We start from the raw sequence: 9,385 nt of genomic DNA, 5'->3' as shown, positions 1-9,385 counted from the left end.
GACTGTTCATATCACTCTCAGCATGGTGGGCACCATCATCCCCATTTTGCAGATGAGGAAACCGAGACTGTTGCACAGCAAGTGTCCAGCCCAAAGTTAATAATAAATGTCAGAGCAAGGGTCTCCTGTCCCTTCCCACTTCCCTGCCTTCGTCAAAGCTGTTCCCTCCACCCTGAGCACCGTATTTGCTCTGTCTTTTCTACCTTTCCAAATCCCATCCTTCTTCAAATGTCCTTCCCTCCAGGAAGCCTTTCCTGATTTTCTCCCAGACAAGGGCTTCATCTGTACCCATCTCAGGTCAATAGGCTCTACCTGATGGCACAGACCCATGTCACTTCCCTCACATGAGATTCCACATGGGCCAGGGAAGTCTGACTTGGCTGGTGTCTCATGCAGCTCCCTGATCCATGTCTGACCCATGGGAGATGCTCAGGAATCAGGTCTGATTCAAAGTGAGTTTCCATGAAAAAGGAGATAAAGTGGACTTCATCAAAATTATAACTTCTGTGCATCAAAGGACATCATTAAGAACATGAAAGGACAACCTATAGAGTGGCAGAAAATATTTGCAAATCAAGTATCTCACAATGGTTTAGTATTCAGAATACACAGAGAACCCCTATAACTCAACAACAAAAACCAGACAACCCAATTACAAATCAATTAGCCAGGCGTGGTGGAGGGCACCTGTAATCCCAGATACTTGGGAAGCTGAGGCAGGAGAATCGCTTGAACCCAGGGGATGGAGGATTCAGTGAGCCAATATCGGGCCATTGCACTCCGGCCTGGGCAATAGAGCAAAAACTTCGTCTAAAAAAAAAATAGACAAAAGATTTGAATAGGTATTTCTCCAGAGAAAATGCACAAATAGCCAACAAGCACATGAAAAGATGTTCAATACCACTGGTCATTAGGGAAATACACATCAAAACCACAATGAGATACCACTTCATGCCCACTAGAAGAGTTATAATCTAAAAAAAAAACAGGAAAATAATAAGTGTCAGTGAGAATATGGAAAAATAAGAACGCTCATATATTGCTGGTGGAAATGTTAAATGGTTTGGCTGCTGTGAAAAAATAGTCTGACAGTTGCTCAAAAACTAAACAGAGTCACCATATGACCCAGCAATTCCACTCCTAGGTTTATATCCAAGAGAAATGAAAATGTGTCTACACAGAAGCTTGTACCCAAATGTTCATAGCAGCATTATTCATAATAGCCAAAGGGTGAAAACAGGCCAAATGTCCACCAACAGATGAGTGGATTTAAAAAACATAGTATAGGCTAGGTGTGGGTGGTTCACACCTGCAATCCTAGTACTTTGGGAGGCTGAGGCTGAGGACGAATTGCTTGAGCTCAGAGTTCCAGACCAGCCTGGGCAACACAGTGAAATATTTTCCTTACAAAAAATACAAAAATTAGCTGGGCATGGTGGGGAGTGCCTGTGGTCCCAGCTACTCAGGTGACTGAGGTGGGAGGATGGCCTGAGCCTGGGAGATAGAGGGTTCAGTGAGCTATCATCACACCACTGCACTCCAGCCTGAGCAACAGAGGCAGACCCTGTCTCAAAACCCTGTCTCAGATACAAAACCAGGCCCCGTCTCTACTAAAAATACAAAAATTAGCTGGACGTGGGGGCATGCACCTGTAATCCCAGCTACTCGGGGTGGCTGAGGCAGGAGAATCACTTGAACCCAGAGGCAGAGGTTGCAGTGAACTGAGATTGCACCACTGCACTCCAGCCTGGGTGACACAGCAAGACTCCATCTCAAAACACACACACACACACACACACACACAAAATGTAGTGTAGCCATACAACAAAATATTACTCAGCTTTAAAAAGAAATAAGTACTGGCCGGGCGCGGTGGCTCAAGCCTGTAATCCCAGCACTTTGGGAGGCAAAGACGGGCGGATCACAAGGTCAGGAGATCGAGACCATCCTGGCTAACACGGTGAAACTCCGTCTCTACCAAAAAAAAAATACAAAAAACTAGCCGGGCAAAGTGGTGAGCGCCTGTAGTCCCGGCTACTCGGGAGGCTGAGGCAGGAGAATGGCGTAAACCCGGGAGGCGGAGCTTGCAGTGAGCTGAGATCTGGCCACTGCACTCCAACCTGGGTGACAGAGCAAGACTCCGTCTCAGAAAAAAAAAGAAAGAAAGAAAGAAAAAAGAAATAGGTACTAATGCATGCTATAACTTGGAAGAACCTAGAAAACATTACGCTAAGTGAAAGAAGAGAGACGCAAAAGGTCTCTCATCATATGATTCCTCTTACGTGAAGTGTCCAGAATAGGCGAATCCATAGAGACAGAAAGCAGATTAGTGGGTGCCAGGGGACTGGGGTGGGGAGAGGGGAATGAGGAATAATTAGTTCATGGGTATGGGGTGTTCTTTGCAGGTGACGAAAAAGTTCGGAAACTAGAGAGAGGTGATTGTTGCACGACATTATAAATGCACTAAACACCACTGAATTATACACTTTAAAATGGCCAATTTCATGTTGTGTGAATTCTGCCTCAACAAAACAAGAGGAAAACTGGCTGTAACTGCTCATTCACAAAGCACTTCAGATGTGATCAGATTATTTAGATTGATGGGATAACTGAATTACATACCTTAAAATGGTTGAGTATATGCTATATGAATTTCACTTTAATTTTTTTTAAGTTTAAAAAAAAAGAAAAAGAAAGAAAAAGGGATTGGCAAGGGAGAGCTTCTCAGAGGAAGGGTCTTAAACTTGTTCTTGAAGGAATAGAAGAAACTCAGGGTTTCTGGAGAGAAGAGGGGCTGGGGAGACCCAGATAAGGTAGACTCTAAGTGATGGGTTGAGTTGCAATAGGGTGAGGAGTCCAGGGAGAGTGGGGCCCCTGTAGCCAGTGGGGAGGTAGAGGCAAGTGGCGGGAGGTTGGGCCTGGGTATGGGGCTGGGTGGGTGGCTGATCCCAGAAGTGTGGAGAGGCACCACAATAGGGCTTGGTGGTGAAATCTTGTAGGCTCTCTTCTTACCTGGCCTGATTCCATTTTCATTCAGTCAAGACCTTATCGGCCCTTGTTTGCTTGTTTACTATGCAATTATTATCCAAATCAGACCGAGTGACTCATGACCCAGAAATAGCCAAGGCCCTTCTCATGGCCAGGAAGGGGAGTTAGGAATGTTCTTCTCATGTCGGGCAGGTCCAGGCAAACTTGCAATCCTCTCTCGTCACTGGCCTCTTCTGGGTCTCTCCATGGTCCCAACTGTGCCTTTGTATTTCTTTGTTCCCTCTAAATCTTGCACCCACCTGCAAACACCATCCACCCATTTTCGCTTCTCTCGAGAGACTTATCAAGGCACTCACAAGCCTATTCAGGAGGTGAGTACAGCACCTCCAAATGTCTCTATTCCAGGACCCTAAGCCCTTCAAACATTACCTTCAATGCCACAAGCCTTTTACCATCTGAACTCAGAATAAACGATAACAACTACTGTTACTGCTACTGCTACCATTTGTGTTGTGTCTGCAGAGAGCCAGGCTCTGTGTTTGAGCACTAACGCATGAGTGTGTTCCATTTCACTGAAGACACAGGAAACCAGGGGAGTGATTTTCAAAATATGTAACCACCAGTGTGGCGTGGGTACTGAACCACTCAGACTAACGGCCAAACAGGTGCACACTGGCTAAAGATCAGTCAGCTGCAGGACACCCTGAAAAGTCATGAAGGATTAAACATGAGTGTGTGGTACAGATCATTAATTCAGGAGCTCAGGAAGAGGACGTTTCCATAGAGGAGCAATTCAACTGGGGTGAAATTTAGAATAGGTTGAGGAGGGTTGTCACATGTGTCCGTGTGAAGAGACCGCCAAACAGGCTTTGTGTGAGCAACAAGGCTGTTTATTTCACCTGGGTGCAGGCGGGCTGAGTGCGAAAAGAGAGTCAGCAAAGGGTGGTGGGATTATCATTAGTTCTTAAAGGTTTGGGATAAGTGTACGAAGTACATTCTTAAGGGTGGGGGAGAATATATCGTATCAGTTACACGAGCAGGAACAAATCACAATGGTGGAATATCATCAGTCAAGGCTACTTTCACTTCTTTTGTGGATCTTCAGTTGCTTCAGGCCATCTGGATGTATACATGCAGGTCACAGGGGATATATGATGGCTTAGCTGGGCTCAGAGGCCTGACAAGGGTGTGGCTGAGATGGAGGAGAGGTGGGGAGAAGGATTGAGATGGGTCTGTGTCCAGGACAGGAAGCAGATCTGTGAACTGATACTGAGTGCAGAGGTGGTGGGCATTACAAGCAGGATAAGGATATATCACAGAGGGTCTTAAGTGCAAAGCAAAGGAGTATAGGCTGTGAAAATTTGTGAACAAAGAGAGACTGAAGGAGGCCCTGGAGAAGAAACAACTGGAGGCTGTAACTGTGTGATTCAGAACTTCTGCCTCTGAACTCCTACCTCCCCCAGAGGCAGGAATTATGCCAACTAAGCTGGGATAAGCTCACACTGCACAGGAGTTTGCAGCTTGCAGAAGAGTCCAGAAACGAGTACTCTATCACAGGGCCAGGACTAGGGTGAGAGCAGCGAGGCATATTATCGAGGTGCAAAATGTAAGGGGGTGCCCAAAAATGCAGTAATCAAGATAAATAATGGTTGAATGCAGTATGTTTTAAAATGAAAAGTTATTGCAAAAAAAACACATGGTGAGCAAAATGTCACATTTTAAATCAGGCCGGGCACAGTCGCTCATGCCTATAATACCAGCACTTTGGGAGGTCGAGGTGGGCAGATCACCTGAGGTCAGGAGTTCAAGACCAGCCTGGCCAACATGGTGAAACCCCATCTCTACTAAAAATGCAAAAATTAGCCAGGTGTGGTGGCATGTGCCTGTAATCCCAGCTAATCAGGAGGCTGAGGCAGGAGAATTGCTTGAACTGGGAGGCAGAGGTTGCAGTGAGCCGAGATCATGCCATTGTACTATAGCCTGGGCAACAAGAGTGAAACTCCATCTCAAAAATAAATAAATAAATAAATGATCGACCTTTGCACTTGCACAGCATAACCTCGCTGCTTCACCCTGATCCTGGCTGTGATGAAATACCAGCTTCTGGACTTTTCTGCAGGTCTTCACACTTTTCTCGGCTGTGGGTGCAGCATCTCCAGTGTTTGGCCAAAGAGGTGGTGTTCTCCATGTTCTCTGACTTTCCATGGGACAACCAGTGCCTTCTCATTCAGTCAATGGACATTTTTCAGGGCTGGACTTCTCTGGACTTCAGGGCTGGACTTCTCTGACCCATAGCCAAGGGAAGTAACCAAGGTGGCTAGGCAGGATGTCTCCTGGCCAACAGAACTAACAAGAAGTTCAAATTCACATTACAACCCAACTGAAGCTGCTTTGGTGACTGAACTTCCTTGATGCAGACTTACACCCCTACTGTATTCGTTACCTTTTCCACTCTACAAACTTTGGTCACTCAACCCTGCATCCATCCATCCCTCCTTCTACCCATCCATCCAACAATAAAGCTGTTTGTCCATCTTGCCATGGACAGAGCTGTCTATCCAGCCATCCCTTCTTCTACCCATTCATCCATACATGCATCCAAACACACAACCAGGCACCCAACCACTGAGCCAATGCTCCACCCACCTACCATATAAAATCAGCCTGTGGATGTGGAAGGAGTCCCACCTCTTACCAGCAGGCCTACTTAACTTCTCCAAGTCTCAATCTCTTCATCTGAAAATTGAGTATGTGTATGCTCACAAGGACCTTCACAGGGTTGATATGAACAGTAAATAACAAAACCCATGTGAATGGTGGCTATTATATTGCTATTGTACAAAAATGAACATGGCTAACGGCCCAACTTGTCTGCTACGATGTTGGCTGTAACAGGTAATCTGGAAAACCAGTCAAACCTGTAGTTAACAGTTGCGGTGGTGGGGGAGGGGAGTGATAAAGTTGTGTTATCCTTTTTGTTATCCCCAGATTCGGCTTAAGAAAAAGAATAAATGGATGCGGGGCAGGTAACAATGACTAGAACATTCATGCAGGAGGCATTCTGCATGCAGGCATTGATTGCAGATTCCAGGACCTGTGGTTAGTGGACTCCTACTGATGTTTCTGGGAATTCTAGACCTGGAAGTTCAGGAAGGTAGGCAAGCCTCAGGACTCACTGTCATCACTTGTTCCCATGGGGCAAATGCTTTAGTGGAGTAGAACTCTGGACTCAGTTAGCCAGGAATTCAAATCCCACTCTTACTTACTTGTGTGTGGCCTTAGACAATGTACGTAAGTGCCTCAATTACCTCATCCATACAATGGGGATTTAAAAAGTGAAGATTCTGCTGGGTGAGGTTGTGGTGGCTCAGGCCTGAAATCCTAGCACTTTGGGAGGCCTTGACAGGTGGGTTGCCTGAGCTCAGGAGTTCAAGATCTGCCTGGGCAACATGGAGAAAACCTGTTTCTACTAAAATACAAAAATTTAGCTGGGCGTGGTGCCAGGCACCTGTAATCCCAGCTACTCAGGAGGCTGAAGCAGGAGAATTGCTTGAACTGGGGAGGCGGACGTTGCAGTGAGCCGAGATCGCGCCATCGCACTCCAGCCTGGGTGACAGAGCGAGACGCTGTCTCCAAAAAACTAAATAAATAAAAATAAAATAAAAAGTGAAGATTCACAAAGTTGTTGTTGTTTTTTTTTTCCTTTTTTGAGACGGAGTCTCGCTCTGTCGCCCAGGCTGCAGTGCAGTGGCACAATCTCGGCTCACTGCAAGCTCTGCCTCCCGGGTTCATGCCATTCTGCCTCAGCCTCCCAAGTATCTGGGACTACAGGTGCCAGCCACCACACCCAGCTAATTTTTTGCATTTTTTAGTAGAGACAGGGTTTCACTGTGTTAGCCAGGATGGTCTTGATCTCCTGACCTGGTGATCCGCCCACCTCGGCCTCCCAAAGTGCTGGGATTACAGGTGTGAGCTACCGCGCCCGGCTGATTCACAAAGTTTATTTGCGTGAAGCACTTGGAGCAGGGTCCAACACATCCCCACAAGAGGTCAGGACTCTGACCATGGATAGGCCTGCTCTCTGCCCTTGGCCTCCCAGCCTCCATATGCACCAGACCTTCAGACCAATGAGGCACCTGCCAGCTTGGGCGTTTCATCTGGTATATTGGTTTCCTCCTATTGTTGTATGCTAATTACCACAAACTTAGAGGCTTACAACAGCACAAATGTATTCTATGGAAGTTCTTTAAGTCAGAAGTCCATGTGAACTTGGTTGGCTCCCTGGAGGGTCTCGGGGAGAATCTGCTTCCAAGGAGCTCATTCAGAGTGCTGGCAGCGCAGCTCCATGCTGGTGAAGGGCTGAGGTCCTGGTTTCCTTGCTGGCTGTCACTAGGGTTATTTCCAGCTTCTAGAGGTTGCCTGTGTACCTTGGTTTTGGCCCCCTTCAAAGCCAGCAGTGGCAGATAGAGTCCTTCTCATGATTCAGAGCTCTCTGACCCCACCTGCCTCATCCCTCCTCTAACTTCTCCAGCCTCTCCTTCTGTCCCATCTCTCTGAGTCTTCTCCTATGCTCTTCTGCTTCTAAAGGCCCATGTGATTCCATAGGGCCCCTCAGATAACCCAGGATAATCCTATTTAAAGTCAGCTGATTCAAATGTTAATTCTATCTGCAAAGTCCTCCATGGCAGTCACTAGATTGTGCTTGAGTGAATAACCAGGGAATAGGAAGCTTTCGAGTTCTGCCTACCAGCCCTGTCCAGCCAAGACGGTGCCAGAAGCTCCAGTCCTCAGCCTCATTTCTGTAGAGGTGCAGAGAACTGGAACCACGGAGAAGCCCTCACAGAGGTGACAGCCAGTTGGAGACAGAGGGTCAGACAAACTCACTATGAAAGTGTGTGCAGGTAGCAAAGGACAAAAAGCACACAACAGAGCATCAGAAAAGCCCATGCATGGCAGGGAGTCACTATTCTGGTGCCATGCTCAGGGCCAGGCATTTTACCTATAACTATATTTAAACTGCATGACTGTATCTAACTACCCTGGAGAGCAGGGACACTTGCTCCATTTTACAGATGAGGAAACTGAGGCCCAGGGGGAGTGGGGGAACCACTTGCTTAGGTCACACAGTGAATCTGTAGTATGGCTAGAACCAAACATCGGTTTCCAATTAACCAGGTCAGTGCCCTCCACATCTCAGCACCCAGGGGCCCTGTCCTGCTGGAACGATCCACAAAGGAGGGTCACTAGGGACCTAGCGCAGTGGGCAGCTCTGGGGTCTGAGGTCTAGTATGCAGAGCTTTTAATTCTGACATTCTCCAAGTGGCTGGGATGGGCAGAGGGGTGAAGCATTCCAGGCGCACTTGAAGGGCAGGACATCTGCCTAGGGAGGACACCTTTATCCCAAGGCCAGCGACTCACATTCCAAAGAGTAATCCAGCAGGGTCTTTTCTGAGACATTTGCCTCAAAGCACAGAGAGGTTGGTCTCACCCATAGGGGCATCCAGACAGGGATGGAGTCACAACCCAATGAAGATCTGCTTTATCTGAAAAAAAGTGCCTGCTGGAGCTGACCCCTGGTCCCATGGAGATTCCACGTCCACGTGCCACACCAGCCGCAGGAGAGGAGACAGAGCGTGGGGGAGGCTCTTTAAATGCAGATTTCTGAGCCCTACTGAGACCCAGTAGGTCAAATCCCAGGAAAGAAGTCCAGGAATCTGCTTCCCCAGGTGCCTGAGAGGCAGAGTCTGGCTAGAACATCAGGGGATAAAACACCAGTAGGAGGGAGGCCGTGAGAGAGCTCAGATCTGGTTCCACTCACAGGTTGGAAAGACACATTTTTAAAAAGAGAGGGCAGGGCACAGAGGCTCACACCTCTAATCCCAGCACACTGGGAGGCTGAGGCAGGAGGATCACTTGAGCCCAGGAGTTTGAGACCCCATCCCTACTAAAAATACAAAAAAATTAGCTGGGCGTGAGCCTGTGGTCCTAGCTACTCAAAAGGCTGAAGTGGGAGGATCTCCTGAGCCTGGGAGGCCAAGGCTGCAGTGAGCTGTGATGATGCCACTGCACTCCAACCTGGGTGGCAAGAAAGCCAGGCCCTGTCTCAAAATAAATAAATAAAAATTTAAAAATGAAGAGACAGAGAAAGAGCAAGCCCAGAGTGGAGAACACTGCAGTAGGTCAAGGCTGGGTTCAGACACTCTCTGCATGCGGACTGGGAAAGTTACAATCTACTCTTGGGGCCTCAGTTTCCTCTTCTGTAAAATGGGGGGTCAACAACATGCCACTTTGCAAGGTGATGATGTAAGTGAAGAACAGGGTGCCACTGGGCACTCGAGGCTACGGCACAGGCGGTTCTAAATCACCCTCTCCTCACCCAAAGCAGCGACAGCGCCAG

This window comes from Macaca fascicularis, chromosome 7, assembly GCF_037993035.2.
Source record: "Macaca fascicularis isolate 582-1 chromosome 7, T2T-MFA8v1.1".
Lineage (NCBI taxonomy): Eukaryota > Metazoa > Chordata > Mammalia > Primates > Cercopithecidae > Macaca > Macaca fascicularis.
The sequence above is the reverse complement of the archived record's forward strand: the minus strand, read 5'-3'. Positions refer to the sequence as shown.